Below are 15,276 nucleotides of genomic sequence, written 5' to 3'. Positions count from 1 at the left end.
AACATTTAGGCTGCAAAGACTTCATTAATATTCCATAAAAAATTACCTTTAAAAAAAAAGTTTTGGGGGCAGCTAGGTGACACAGTGAGTAGAGCACTGGCCCTCGAGTCAGGAGGACCTGAATTCAAATGCAGCCTCGGACACTTGACATACTTACTAGCCATGTGACCTTGGGCAAGTCACTTAACCTCAGTTGCCCTGCCTTCCCCTTCTAAAAAGAAAAATTTTTACTAGACAACTTCCCCTTTCTACTAATGATTTATTTAACATAAGAGTACATTACTTCAATTATCTAGAATTTCATAAAATCTCAAATCTCAGGACAAAATATTTTTATTATAGCTTTTTAACATTTTTATTATAACTTACCCATAATAGTCTTTAAAAGAAAGTTTATTTTAAATCAGGCATATTATTTGCATTATATAAAAATATAATAGGAACAAAAATGTATTCTCTTGTTTTGATGATCTGTTTATTGCTTCTAACCTAATTCTTCAAACAATCCTCTGATTCTGTGATGTGATTATATTTCCCATTTCTTGGTTAAAAAAGTTTGTAAATTCCATTCCAATCAAATATGAAGCTGTTCTGTACTAAGCCCTATTGTACAAGGTGCAGTGAGAGATGACTAAACAAAGAGAAGGTCCAGATACTATCCTCAGAGAGCTTAAGGTCTACCAGTACTAATTATAAAGAAAATAAGACTTACAAAATAATTATAATACAAATAAGTGCTATCCATGTGGTACTGATTAAATATAATAGTTCAGAGAAGGGATAGCTGAATGTGTTCTAGAGTAATGAGAGAAGGCTTCACGTAGGGTGTGACATGTGAGCTAGGCCTTAAATGAATATTATTTAGAAATGGAAGGGAGGGCAGGAGGAGGAGCATAAAGAAAGGCATGGACAAAGGAATCTGCAGACCCTTGGTAAGTACGATAAATACATCAGTCTGAGCAATGAAAGGTCTGTGTTTAGAATGGACGGAGATAAGATTGGGTAGATAGAATGCGGCTAAATTATACAGACCCTTCAAAGCTGGATAGAAAAATGTAAATTACCTGTAGTAGACAATAGGAGTCTCTGGAGTTTTTTTGAGCAAGGACTGAAATTACTAAAGCTACAGTTTAGAAAAAATAATTTGCTTGTGACATGCAGAATGGATTGGTTGGGGAAAGATTCTGAAGTCAGAGAGACTAGAGAATTCAATTACAGCAATCCAATTGGGCCATCACCAGTCATCTTGACTTTTTGTCTTGCCATTGGACTCCAATGACTCTGGTGGAGAGAGTGAGGCCAATGGTTTTGTGAAGCTCTGTGTCACTTAAAAAAAATTCACAAGAAAGTTAAGACCACACTCATGATGTCATTGGTCCTCTTTGAGAATGAAGGCCGAACAATAAGAAGCAATCCAGGCATGAAATGAATAAGAATCTGTACAAAGATGGCAGAAATCACAAGGAAGGGGTGAATCCAAGAGAGATTTCAAATAAAGATAATTTCAAAAAAACAAAAGGACTCTTAGGAAGTAACTGCAAGCTTTTTTTTTAAAGCAGCTTCAAAAGTTACTAATAACTCTTTGCTGAATTGAATGGAACTGAATTCCTACTCTCTGCCCCAACCCCCTGCACCCCTCCACACCAGCAGGCCTCAGTGCACAGGTTGCAGGACATATTTAGGCAGTACTGGACTACAAAAATATTTCTTTCAGGAACTGAATGGCCTGTCCTCCTAAAATTTCTTTAATTATACAGTTTTTCTGGAACATCCCTATCATTAACATGTTTTCTGTTCCTGGCATAAACTTCCATCTGCCATTAGAAGACAATGTACGTAAAGTGCTCTGCAAAACTTAAAATATTGTATGTAAATGTCAAGTGTTACTGTTATTTCCCCTCCAGTCCAGTTCAGGCCCAGAGTTCACAGTTTTCATTTCATCTTATCCTTGTCTCTCTTTTTCCTTTCTATTATTCTCTATGAAATATACTTCATTTGTGAAGAAACAGCCCTTTAAACTCATTCTTTTCCTTATTGCCTCTCTCTACGTGCCTCAACTGAAAACTAGTTCATTAGAACTCTTCATTAGAGGCTTTTTTCTTTTCCTCCTTCTGGCCCTCACCTCCCAACCCCCCACACCCAGAGAAGAAAGGTTTTGATTTCCCTTTTGCTTCCCAGTAGATTTCTCTATTTGAATAGACAGGGATGATATTCTCAAATGAATACTGAGTTTAATTGAGTAACTGGATGTGTAACTAAGTGAATGGCTAAGTGCATGAAAAATATGACCATTAAGTGTGATAAAACAACTGAATATGAAAGTGGAAAGTCAGAATAAAAAAGTAAGAGAATGGCTAAAGGATCAAGGGAGCTTTAAGATACAAGGGTGAGTAGAGTCCTGTGTTCTTTTAACTTCTCTGGGCTTCAGTTTCCTCACTATAAAATGCTGAATTGGACTAAATGACTAGATAAATTCATTATACCACCTATAATATAATCCACAAGGGTTCTTTTAAAAAAAATTGTTTCAAATACTCTTTTTAAAAATTTTGAATTCTAGGCTTTTTACATCCCTGCAGCCCCTCCTCCACCCATTGAGAATGCCAGTAATATTATATCAGTTATATAACACATGTGAAATCATGCAAAACATTTTCATATTAACCATGTTGCAAAACAATAAAAAAACAAAGTGAAAAAACTATGCTTCAGTTTGTACTCAGAACTCATTAGTTCTCTCTCTTTGGAAGTGGATAGCATTTTTTCATCATGAGTCCTTCAGGATTGTCTTTGATCATTGTGTTGCTGAGAATAGCTAAGTCTTTCACAGTTGATCCTCATTATAAAATTGCTGATACTGTGCACAATGATCTGGTTCTGCGCATGTCACTTTGCTTCAGTTCATGTAAGCCTTACAGGTTTTTCTGAAAGCATCCTGTTGGTCATTTCTTACAGCATAATAGTATTCCATCACAATAATATATCACAACTTATTCAGACATTCTCCAGTTGATGGTAATTTTCTCAATTTCCAATTCTTTGCTACCACTAAAAGAGCTGTTAAAAATATTTTTGCATATATGGATCCTTTTTCTTTTGCTTTGATCTCTTTGGGATACAGAGCTAGTAGTGGTATTGCTGGGTTTATATCCCTCTGAGCATGGTTCCAAATTGTTCTCCAGAACGGATAGACCAGTTCACAATTCCACAAACAATGCATTAGTGTTCCTGTTTTCCATATCCCCTCCAACATTTGTCATTTTTCCTTTATCTATAGGGATTCCTAATCTTTTTGTTGTGGTGCCCCTTTGGCGGTTTGGTGCAGACCCCTTCTCAGAATAATTTTAAGTGCATAAAATAAAATACATAGGATTAAAACATAGTTAACCAACTACTAAAAAACAAAAAAGATTGTGGACCCAGGTTAAGAACCCCCGATTTAGTTTAACACTCTGGTTTTACAAAAGAGAAAACTCTATGAGGGTTAATCCTACCTGTGAATGAGTAGCTAAACCCACACTTAATACTATGACATAATCACACTACCCATTTATTGGTTTTTAAAAAATCCATGAAATTTCTTAAGCAAGAATCAAGCCCATATATGACAATGTTTGATCTGCTATGCTCTACTATTGTACTCTACACCTTAGAATGTCTAATAACTCACATTTATATAACTCTTTAAGGTTTATAAAGAAGTTCCTTCTCAGACTGTGAGCCTTTTAATACTAGTATCTTTTCCATTTTAAAGGTTTAGGTACAGAGAGGGCTAACGGCATAATCGTGCAGGAAGGAATTAGAAGAGCTGAGTCTCAAAATCATGGCATAATTCCCATCAGGGTCCATCCACTACAGGCGACTACTTTTCCACATACTGCTGTACTTAATCCCTAGTCATAACTTGACCTTAGGCCACCCAGCCTGGATGCAGAGTAACCCTCCTCTTCTGTCATCTGGAATTTTCTTCTTGAGCTCAAAGAGATTACTTTCATTATATTGACTGTCACAAGACAATTCACCAAATGAATTGTCAGTGATACTGACCACAAACATTTTGCGGAGCAATAAGAGGAACCAAATTGATCATAGCCTTCGATCCAGGTACTTCATTGCTAAGACTACATATTTTAAAGGGAAAAGAAGGCTTGGCTGTAGAGAAATAGTCATAGTTGCTTGATGGGTAATAACAAAAATGATACCACTTTTATGTTTAACAATTGTAGATTAGCTGAATAAATTATGTTGTGTAATGCAATATTGCCATGCTTTAGAAAGAACAGATATGAAGTGGACGAGGGAATATGGAAAGACCTTTATAAAGCAAAGCAACATTAATAGAACCAGCACTATGTGCATACTGATTATAGATCTATACTGAGACAAGCATAGACAGTGTGGCAGATAGAAAATCTGCTTTGGACTCGGGATGACCCAGGATTCAAGTCCCACTTGGCTCATGTATCAGTGTCCCAAGTAACTCTTTTAAGATTATAAACAGCAGAAGAGCAGCCCATCTACTAAAGGTAAAGATAGTTTTGTGTTTATAGATGTGTGCTTTTTTGTTTTGTCCAGATCTGAGATTTCATCAGGGTAAGGGAACTCCTGATGAGGAAATTCCTTTTGCCAATGCAGATCACTAACTGTTCTGCAAGGCAAAATCATGAAAAGTTGCCTGGGACTGAGAAACTGAGTGACTTGCCCAGGATCACATGGGTCATATGTGTCAGAGGTGAGATTTGAACGCAATCACCCTGAAGAACAATTCTCTATCTCCTGTGCCATGATACCTCATATCTATGGATCTGTGAAAAGAAAGAAAGCCAAAGGTAACAATTTCAGATAGATAAGAAACAGAGCAAAAACATTTTTGTTGTTTGTGAATTCTTTTGGTTATTTTTTTATTAAATATTTGAGGCTTAAAAATAATTGTCCTTGTGTTGTATGTTTATTTAACTTTTCTGTCTTTGTTAATGATCATAATATCTTCATAATAACTTTTGAAAAAGTTGTGCTAGTTAGTTACTAAAAGTTCATTATAACTTTTTAAAGTTGGTATGGAAATAGTACAAAATAGTGATTACTGCAAGCTTTATCAGCTTGCACACAGCCATTGGTCATGACCCTAGCATACTCAGCCCACGCTCCTTTCTAGGAGAATTTGCCAGACCAGCATATTAATTCATCTGACCATCCATTTTTTAAAAATGCTTACTGAGCCTCTACTGTGCTTTGTGACAGTCACACCAAGACAAATTAAACATGCTCCCTGCCCTCAAGAAGTTTACATAATCTAACATAGTGGTTCTCAGAGCATGATCCCCAGACCCTTTCAGGGGATCTCTGGGGTCAAAACTATTGACATAGTAATACTGAGGCATTTTAATGTCTAATACAGTAAATATTCCACTCAAAAGCTCCTTTAGGGGTTCTCAGTTTTTAAGAGTGTAAAGGGGTGAGAGCTCTGGCATGGTCCAGACCCTAGCCTGACTTCCCTCCCTCTTGCCTTGCCCCTAACTATGAACTCCACTAGTGGTGAGCATCTGCTCCCCAGTCTGGCACTGCTCCTGGCCATGCCCTGTGGTTGATGCCACCTTAGACGTGCTAGAACTAACAGACTAAAGCTTTGAGCCCAAATGGGCAGTGTCAGCTTCATTCTGGTGTTCTTTGCACCTTAATGTGGTGTTTGCAAGAGACTTGCTCCAGAATATGCAGCAGCAGGAACCAGGCTAAAAGGAATAAATAGTTCCTTTAGCAAAGGTTGAGTGTTCCTCTAACTCAAAGCACATATAATAAACATAGAATCTTATGCCAAATGTCTATAAGGAAATATGACTATCCCACTCAGAAGACGTTTAGAAATGGTGAAGAATCAACTTCCTCTGATGGCAGTCCATAGGACTGTCAATCATCTGAAGAAGGCACCCCCCAACTTTGTTCCTCTCATGATTATCGAAGAATTTGAGAAGTTCATTAGGGACAAAACTATGTCTGTAATACTTTTCTTGAAAGGCATTCAGTGATTCTCATTCAGCGATCCTAAAACAGCTTGAAGGAAAATTACCAGTTTGCATACACCAGTGTTGATGTTTTAGTGAAGAAGCTGGGTTCTAAGAATGAGGATATCACTTTGTTCTGGCCTGCCCATCTGACTAACAGGTTTGAGGAGAACACTGTGAAGGACAGAGAAGGAAAGATAATTAGTGGCAAGTTAAAAAAAAAATCTTCCAGGAGAACATGTTTGGTATTAGTTTCTACATAACAGAAGATAGTAAAGACAATGAAGGACAAGGGTCTATTTATGGATGAGATGAGATGAATGCAAAGGGGTCTGATTACTAGAGAAACTGAGTAACGAAATTCTCAGGAGCTGGACAGAAACTCATTTTGCTGTTGTTAGTCGCAAAACTTTTAGCCAAGAAGTTTCTGAATTTGTCTTGGAAAGGCTCCTTTTGTTGCTGTCAAAATTGGGTAAGGACAGAAATTTGTCCCTGAGATGGAAAGACCTTGAAGCAGTTCCTGCAGAATGATTTTGATGACAGCCTAAGGAGAGATGCCTGAAGTTTGAGTCTATCACAGAGAATGAGGAGGGTCCTGTGAAGGTGGCTGTCCCTAAGAACTGATGAATTTGTGAATACTGATAAAGATGTTCTGATAAAATTTTAAGCCCCTTGGTGCAAAAACCTGAAGCCCAAATACAAAGAGCTGAGGGAGAAGCTCACAAAGACTCCAATATATTGTCATAGCCCAAACAGATGTGATAGCCAGTGACGTATGTGCCTTCTCCAGGGGAAATCAGAGGTTTCTCCATTATCTATTTCTCTCCAACCAATAATAAGCAAGATCCACTGAAATATGAAGGTTACTGAGAAGTTATTGTTTTATTATTTCTATACAGTGAGAAGCTATGAATACTCCTGCGATCCAAAATCTTTAAAGAAGCCAGCAAAACAGACCTCTTTGTATAAGGATTCTTTTATAAGGGATGAGCCTGTGTCTCAGGGAGAAGGAGAAAGTATGAATGCTGTTTGAATCCTGTTTAGTTTTCCCAAAGTTGTTTCTTTAGACACCCTGTTAATGGAAATTCCAGGAACAATTGATGTTTGTTTATAGTGGGAGAAGGAATTATTTGGGTCAAGGGAATGTTGTAGGGATGGAGAGGGGAGGAATTGGGTTGGGGGGGGTGTTTCTTTTTATTTTTGTATATTTAAAACACTAACAATAAATGAACTCATTTTTAAAAGAGTGTTAAAGGGGTCCTGAGACCAAGTTTGAGAACTGCTGAGAACTAGCAGAAGAATAGTGTTCATTAAGAACCAATCCACAGGAGCAGCTAGGTGGCGCAGTGAATATAGCACTGGCCCTGGAGTCAGGAGGACCTGAGTTCAAATTTGGCCTCAGACACTTGACACACTTACTAGCCTTACGACTTTGGGCAAGTCACTTAACCTCAATTGCCCTCCAAAAAGCAAAAAGGAAGAACCAATCCACATATGTATAAGATAAAACAGATAATATGCTTTTGTTGGACTAGGTGGCCTTTTAATCCTCTTACAACTCCTAAGATTCTATAATGCTCTGATCTCATAAAAATTCATTTTGGCCACTTAGTATGGATTTAGATAAGCCTGATCTTCCCAGACATAAATGGAGACCAGACTCAATAAATAGTGTCATGAATAGAGATATTCTTTTTCACATGCAGAAGAAATGTACCAATTAACAGATACACAAAATCTGACTGACCAAAGCCTAAGAACTTCTTTTTGTTGTTTTGTGGTTCAGTCATTTCAATTCTGTCCAACTCTTCAGAACCCTTAAGAACTGCTTGGGACCATTTGAAACCAAGGTTAGCATCACATTCCTTGGAAGAGCAGGAAGGTAATCAAATGTCAATTTACATCTGAATTAAAGCTAAGCAGAATTCACTAGGACAATAAATATTTGAGTATACATAAATTTACATATAAATTCAGCATAGGGAATATTTATGGTTTCATATAATTAAATTCATAATAAGTATTAAAATTAAAAAACAATTTTGACACATAAACTTTGAATATATTTTCAGATTTGGGATAAGATCCATCTGTCCATTTGAAGAGAGATACAACTACTTGCATATGGGCAGGGTTAGCACTAGCACTTATTAATTTAAATAATTCAAATTTTTTGTTAATGATAGGGCCTAATATGAAAGGTATGATTCAGTAAGTTTTGTATTACATGATTAAGGCAGAGGGTTGGACTGGAGTCATTACATGACCACTTAAGATACTTTCCAATCTACATTTGTATCTCAGTTGTCCTGGTCATCCTTATCAGTTACTAATGTACCTCTCCAGATAGCATCCTTCCAGCAGCAGCAGTAATGGAAAGGGTACTAAATTTTAATTGCTTATTGTAAAATTCAGTCTTTGCCTCTAACTCTGCCCTTTAGTGTGATCCTGGGCATAACACTTAGTTTTCCTGGTCATTAGTTCCCTCGTTCATAGAATGAGTAGATTGAATTAGATGAACATAGAGATCCCTTCCAGCTCTAAAAAGTTTTACAGGAATCAGCAAATTAGATCTCATGCCAATCCCTATGATGTAGTTAATATTCAGCCTGGCTCTCCCTTTCTGTGCTCAAATGTGCACCCTGTGGGGCTGCTGACAATAGAAAATCCTTCCAGATTATCTACTCAAATTGGAGTTTGTGCTTTTGGCTCTGGTACTTTGCTGCATGCCTTACTGCGTGCCAGTCCATGGAAGTGATTTATGGAGAAGTTAGGGAGCATTCCCCAAACTATTCACTCCTGGCCCCACCCTGGGCCTGCCCAAAATGGGGTTCTTCAGGTGGAGAAGCAATTCACCACCTGAGACTATCTGATCTCTCTGCATATAGGTGAACCTTTTTACATAATGTGGCTGTACTTCCAATTCCAGATATTTTTAAAGTCCATTACCTTTTATTATAGGATGATATAATAATATAGAAAAGAAGAGGACTTTTTGACCTACAGGTCATTAAACTAGGTTTCTTGTAGTTCATTGTTTATATATACATGATCCATGAAACTAAAGGAAAATAACCTAAATTTTGTGATTAAGCCACCTATAAAATATATGTTATATCATAATAGAATAAAAGGTAGTGTGCTTTTAAAAAACATCTGGAACTAGAAACACAGCCACATTATGTAAAACGGTTAATATTCATACAGAGTGACCAGTTTTAAAATAGAATTTGGTTATGTTGTGTCTTGAAAAGATCCAAAAGACATCAGCTCCAAATAGGGATTCTACTGTTCTGTTATTTTAGTGGGTCTTTTAAAAAAATCCTTCAAAGTAAGTAAAGTATTTTTATCCTAGGCTTCTCCTAAAATAGCAGCACCTATTTATTTAAACTTTAGGCAAGGAGATTACCCAACAAGATTCAAGACTGAGTGGTTATTTTTAAACTAAGAAACAAACTCAAGAAAATACTGCCAGGACCCTCAGAAACAGACTGCTTTGCTGAATCTAATATTAATTGTGTTAAACTCATGCTCACAAACCTTTAAGGACTCCCCACTTACTAATGAATGAAGTATAGACTCCTCTGTGTGATATTTCTGAAGGCCCTTCACAATATGGCCCCAGATATATTTAAACAAATATTAAATGCCTACTATGTGGACTCTTTGTCATGTGATGATCCTGGGTCCTCAAATAACACAAGTTTTAACAAGTCCTACCAAGCTGGAAAGGCTTTAGGTACAGTCTCCATGGCCAACCTATGTGCTTTTTAGTTGAAAGGACCATCCTAGCTAAGTTCACAGATGTTTATCACTGGGTTGGTCTGAGATTACTTTTTTAACCACAGCAACTTATCTAAATTATGCAGGGCTTATAATTTATTGGTGGACAGAATACCCACACCACAGAAATCATGCCTTTATCTTAAGGAAGCTCTGTGCTAGATGCTGTGGAAGATTATAAAACTCAAAAAAAAAAAAAATACAACTCTTTCCTTCATGGAGCTTACATTATAGTAGGGGAGAGCATTCTGCCCCCAAAATATTTTTTCTTCTGTATTTCCTCCCTTAAAAACAAATGATACCTGAAATTCCACCATTAGGAGAAATTCATTCCTTATTATTAGAGGGGTTGCAGAAAGATAGGCACACTAATGCATTGCTGGTGGAGCTGCAAGTTGGTACAACCATTCTGGAAAGCAATTTGAAATTATGTAGATAAAGGAGCTAAAATGTCCATAGCCTCTGACCCCCAGGGGTTTCATTGCTAGGCATATACACCAAGGAAGTCATTGATAAAAAGAAAGGCTGTCTATAAACCAAAATATTTTGCTACTTTTTGTAGCAAAGTAGATGCCCATCGATTGAGGAATGGCTAAACAGATTGTGGTATATGAATGTAATGGAATAATACTGTTCTGTAAGAAATTATGTGTGATGAATCCAGAGAAGCATGGACTTGCAAATTGAAGTAAGCAGAGCCAAGAAAACAATATATGCAATCACTATTACAGAAATGGAAAGAACAACCACAAAACAATTGAAAATGTATGTCTTAAAACTACAAACAATAAGTTTGTCCACAGAGAAGAGATGTGAGAAGATACTTCTACAGCTTCCTTTGGGGTGGGGGAGGGAGGGAGGAGGGTGTAGTGCCAATGCAGGGAAGATCTTCAAATTCTCATTACCATTACAGAGGGCTGTTTCACAAAAGTGTTCATATTACATATAATATCAGGGGTTTGGTTTGGTTTTCTACTGTATTACTCTGTTTTGCTGGGAGGGGGTAGGGGTTCTTTTTCTTAGAGGGGAAATTTGGGTAATGTAAAAACAAAAGATCATGAAAAAATTTTTTAAAGAAATTCATTCTTTGGGGACCTTAAAGATTCTGTCAGAGTAGCATCATGGTATAATGGAAAGAAGGCTGCTGGACGAGAAATTAAGAGATGTACCAGGCAAATGCTTGCTATACCACTTATTTTGAATGTGACTTTGATTATGTCACTCCGACTGCTGTTGCTGTTGTTTCAATTGCCTGACCTTCCAAACTCCAGACCAAAGGACTTCCTTGGGAGAAGCATCCACAGGGACCAGTATCCTCATATTTGGGAATGTATCTGGCTCTTTAGTTTCTCCTATTTATCTAGGAATTGTAATCAAATCACCACTATCATTGTCTCTACAAAGGTTATATTAACATACTACTCTATTGTTCCACTCATTCATCTTGGTGTCTTTCCAGAATATAACTCATTTCCCTGGTCTCCCCCATTAGAATATATGTTCTTTGAGGGTAGTCAGTCAGCTAGCATTTTTAAGTGCCTAATACTTGACAGCTAGGAGGCACAGTGGATAGAGTACTGGACTCTTCATGAGTTCAAGTTTGGCCTCAGACACATACTAGCCATGTGACCTTGGGCAAGTCACTTTCACCCTATTTGCTTCAGTTTCCTCATCTGTAAAATGAGCTGAAGAAGGGAACAGCAAATCACTCCAGTATCTTTGCCAAGAAAACCCCAAATGGAGTCACAAAGTCACAACTGAATAACAACAATGTGCTAAGCCCTCTGGGTACAAAGACCAAAAACAGTCCTTACTCTCATGGAGGTTACAGTCTAATGGGGAAGACTATGCAGACAGCTTTATACAAACAAGATACGTACCAGATAAACTGAGGGTGGTCTCAGAAAGAATGCACTACAGTGAAATGGTTTCTGGGAAGGGCTTGTAGGAGGTGGGACTTTAGCTGGGACTAGAAGGAAGTCAGGAGGCAGAAATAAAGAGAAAGAATTTCCAGCATGGGAGACAGTATTGTTTCATCTCGATTTTATATTTGCATGCAAGTTGCTTGGCACATAGTAAACACTAAATGCTTTTCCTTCATTTGATATATCAGGAAGAAGAATTAAAGGATGACCAAAATATAAAAGCTACACACATCCCAGTTAACTTAACCACTTGACTACTTGTGTACTATGGAATTCTAGGTAAGCCACTATCAAGGTTAGCTTGATAAGTACACAGAAAAATGAATTGATGATTGATTTGGTGAGCAAAAGCCTCCCCCATTATCTCTCTTCCACCATTAAAAATATTATTTTTCAAAAAGAAATATCTATTAACATGCAGATGTTTCTTAGAGGGGTTGTACATTATTAGGTATTAGGTGACATCTCAGACTCAGGTTGTTAGGTTGGAAGGGACCTTAGAGATAATCTGATACAATCTCCTCGTTTTCTAGAGTAAGAAATTGAGGACCTGAGGGAGAGATGACTTGCCTAAGGCAAAGGCAGAACTAAATCCCTGCTCCTCTTAGCACAGTACTTTTCCACTATACCTTCCTGGAAAATGCCAGGGGAAAAATAGGGCAATTATATGCAGAAGGATGGCAATAATAATACTAAAAATAATAATAATAAAACAGAAGAACTATGTGAAAATGGAGAAGACTGTGGAACAGACTAAATAAGGAAGACCCAGGACCAAATGAACACAGTAACCCAGTGTTTGATAAACCCATGAAAACAAACTAGGAGGGGAAGGACTCTCCCACTCAACAAGACATGCTGGGGAAACTGGAAAGCATTTTGTCAGAAAATAGGTTGAGACCAGCGTCTTAAATTGTATTCTAAAATAAGCTCTAAATGGACAAATGGTCTAAATATTCAAAAGATTTTTTTAAAAAAGAGGAGATATGTTTTAGAACTGTGGTATAGGGGATAATTCATAACTAAACAAGGGAAAGATCACAGAAAACAAAGGAGAAAAATTGGATTATGTAACATTAAAAAGCTTTTGTACAGGCAATGCAATAAAATAAGAAAACTGGTCAAGTGGGGAGAGGGGAAAGCCAATCAAATGTTTCTGATAAAAGCCTGCTATGCAATACATCCAGGGAATTGATATAAATGTATGAATAAAAACTGTTCTTTACTAAATAAGCCTTCAAAGGACACATACAGGTTTTCAAAAGAAGCAATGAGACAACCATAGACATTAATCATAAGAGATGTAAACCCAAGCCACCCTGAAGTTTCATAACCCCCAGAATGACAGAGGTGATCAGGATTGAAATAGCATTGGAAGGACTAAAATAAAGACAGGCTCATTAATACACACTGGTAATGTAATGAATTGGTTGAGCTGTTATAGAAAACAATTTGGAAATATCCAAGAAAAGTCACTAAACTGTTCATACTTTTTTAAAAAAATTATTCATTTTTAGTTTTCAACATTCATTTCCACAAGATTTTGAGTTCCCAATTTTCTCCCCATCCTGTTCATACTTCTGATTCTTCGAAGCTAGGTTCCCCATTGTTCTATATACGTACCACATATGCTCAGAGAAATCTCTCTGTGGGGTGGAGCCAAGGGTGGTGACTAGAGAGTAGGTGGAGGAGAAGAAAAGAGACTCATAAGACAGGCAACACCCATATTCCAAAGGCTAGAGTGGAGTGAGATTTCTACCCCTCCCTTCTGTGGCCTTACCCTAGGTAAACTTTTCCACTGTATACAAACAACCTCTCATAGACACATTGTTACAATGGAATCATAGAGTTTGAAAAGCTTAAAGAGACTAAAGATCCTTCAGGGAACTTGCAATCATTAGTTTGTCCAAGTTCAGTTCCCAGATTCATCCTGTTGTTGATAGAGAAGTGTTAAAAATATGAAGGAACCCCGGGCATTTGAGGGACAATAGATTTGCAGGCAGCTAGGTGGGGCAGGGCAGATACAGCACTGAGCTTGGGATGGAGGAGACATCTTCCTGAGTTCAAATCCAGCCTCAGACACTTACAAGCTGTGTGACCCTGGGCAAGTTATTTAACCCAGTTTGCCTCAGTTTCCTCATCTGTAATATGAGCTGGAGAAGGAAATAGCAAACCACTCTCACTAACAAGAAAACCCCAAGTAGGGCCGTGGAGAATCAGACACAACTGAAAGGATAGAGATTTAGGATAAAGGATCTGATTTCAAATTCTGATTCTCAGTCCTAGAATGTGGCAAATCTCAGAGTTAGAAGGGAATTTACAAGTCTTCTAGCTCTTCTCCTTCTAAGTTCTGTACATTATCCCTTCATCCAGTTTATGCTTAAATACCTACACTCAATGACAGGGAGCTCACTATGACTTCAGGCCAACCTGCCCATTTTGGGCAGCCCTAATTATCAAGTAACTTTTCCTCATGTTTAGTCAAAATATACTTCTCTGACTCCCCTTCCCCACATTAATCCTAGTTCTGTCTTCTAGTACAAAGCAAAATAAATCTATTTCTTAACTACAGCCCAAATATTTTAAGGCCATAATCATGTGACTCCCCAATTCTCTCCCTTTAATAGCACCTCATCTGGCATAGTTTCTAGCCCCTTCACCATCCTGGTCATCCTGCTCTCAACAATTTGTTAATTTCCCTTCTAAAATATGGCACTCAGGGGCGGCCAGGTAGCACAGCGAGTAAAAGCACCGGCTCCAGTGTTGAGAAGACCTGGAGATCAAGTCCCGGGCTCAGACACTTAGCACCCACCCAGAAACACCTGGCCGTGTAACCTTGAGCAAGTTACTTAACCCCAATTGCTTAGGGGCGGCCAGGTGGCTCAGTGAGTAAGTCTACCGGCTCCAGTGTTGGGATGACCTGGATCAAATCTGGGCTCAGATACTCAGCACCACACCCAGAAATAATAACTGGCCGTGTAGCCTTGAGCAAGTTACTTAACCCCGATTGCTTTTAAAAAATAAATAAATAAAATATGGCACTCAGATTAGCTGTAATCTGACTAGATCATGGGACCTCTATGTTTACTGTTCTAGATTCTAGCCTTTTAATAATGTAACATTGCTTTAACTTTTTTTTCCCCTATCATTCTACTAATAAGATCTTAGGTCACACACTAGACACATTACAGGCAATGCTTGATTTTGTAAATCAAGGTGTTCTAGAAACTACTGGGTCATTGTAAAGCAGACTGACTATATGCTGCTGAATTCACCTGTCTGTATGTTTTGTGTCTCTGGCAGAAACTACAGAATGAGCAGCTGAAGCAGTAAGAGTTTATAGGTACAAAAATCTTCAGTAATTTTTCATTTCTGATCAAATAAATTACAAACTGCATAGCCTGACATTCAAGGCTCTCCACAATCTGATCATAACCTAATCTTCCAACCTTATTTTACACATAGATAGATAGATAGATGGATGGATGGATGGATGGATGGATGGATGGATGGATGGATGGGTAGATAGATAGATAGATAGATAGATAGATAGATAGATAGATAGATAG

General features: G+C 37.7%; 1 protein-coding gene and 1 pseudogene across 1 annotated transcript in view; one reads left to right on the top strand and one right to left on the bottom strand.

The window, feature by feature from the left end:
- Positions 1 to 15,276, bottom strand: part of RAF1 (Raf-1 proto-oncogene, serine/threonine kinase) — a 101,644-nt gene that overhangs the window by 81,748 nt on the left and 4,620 nt on the right. The gene's annotated exons all lie outside the window — the stretch shown is intronic.
- On the top strand, positions 3,449 to 6,869 carry LOC138158337 (protein disulfide-isomerase A3 pseudogene; annotated as a pseudogene).

This window comes from Petaurus breviceps, unplaced genomic scaffold, assembly GCF_028583685.1.
Source record: "Petaurus breviceps papuanus isolate PSGF00001 unplaced genomic scaffold, PetGlider_PUasm1.0 174, whole genome shotgun sequence".
NCBI classification, from domain to species: domain Eukaryota; kingdom Metazoa; phylum Chordata; class Mammalia; order Diprotodontia; family Petauridae; genus Petaurus; species Petaurus breviceps.
Note: the sequence above shows the minus strand (reverse complement) of the source record. Positions and strands in the feature narration are given on the sequence as shown.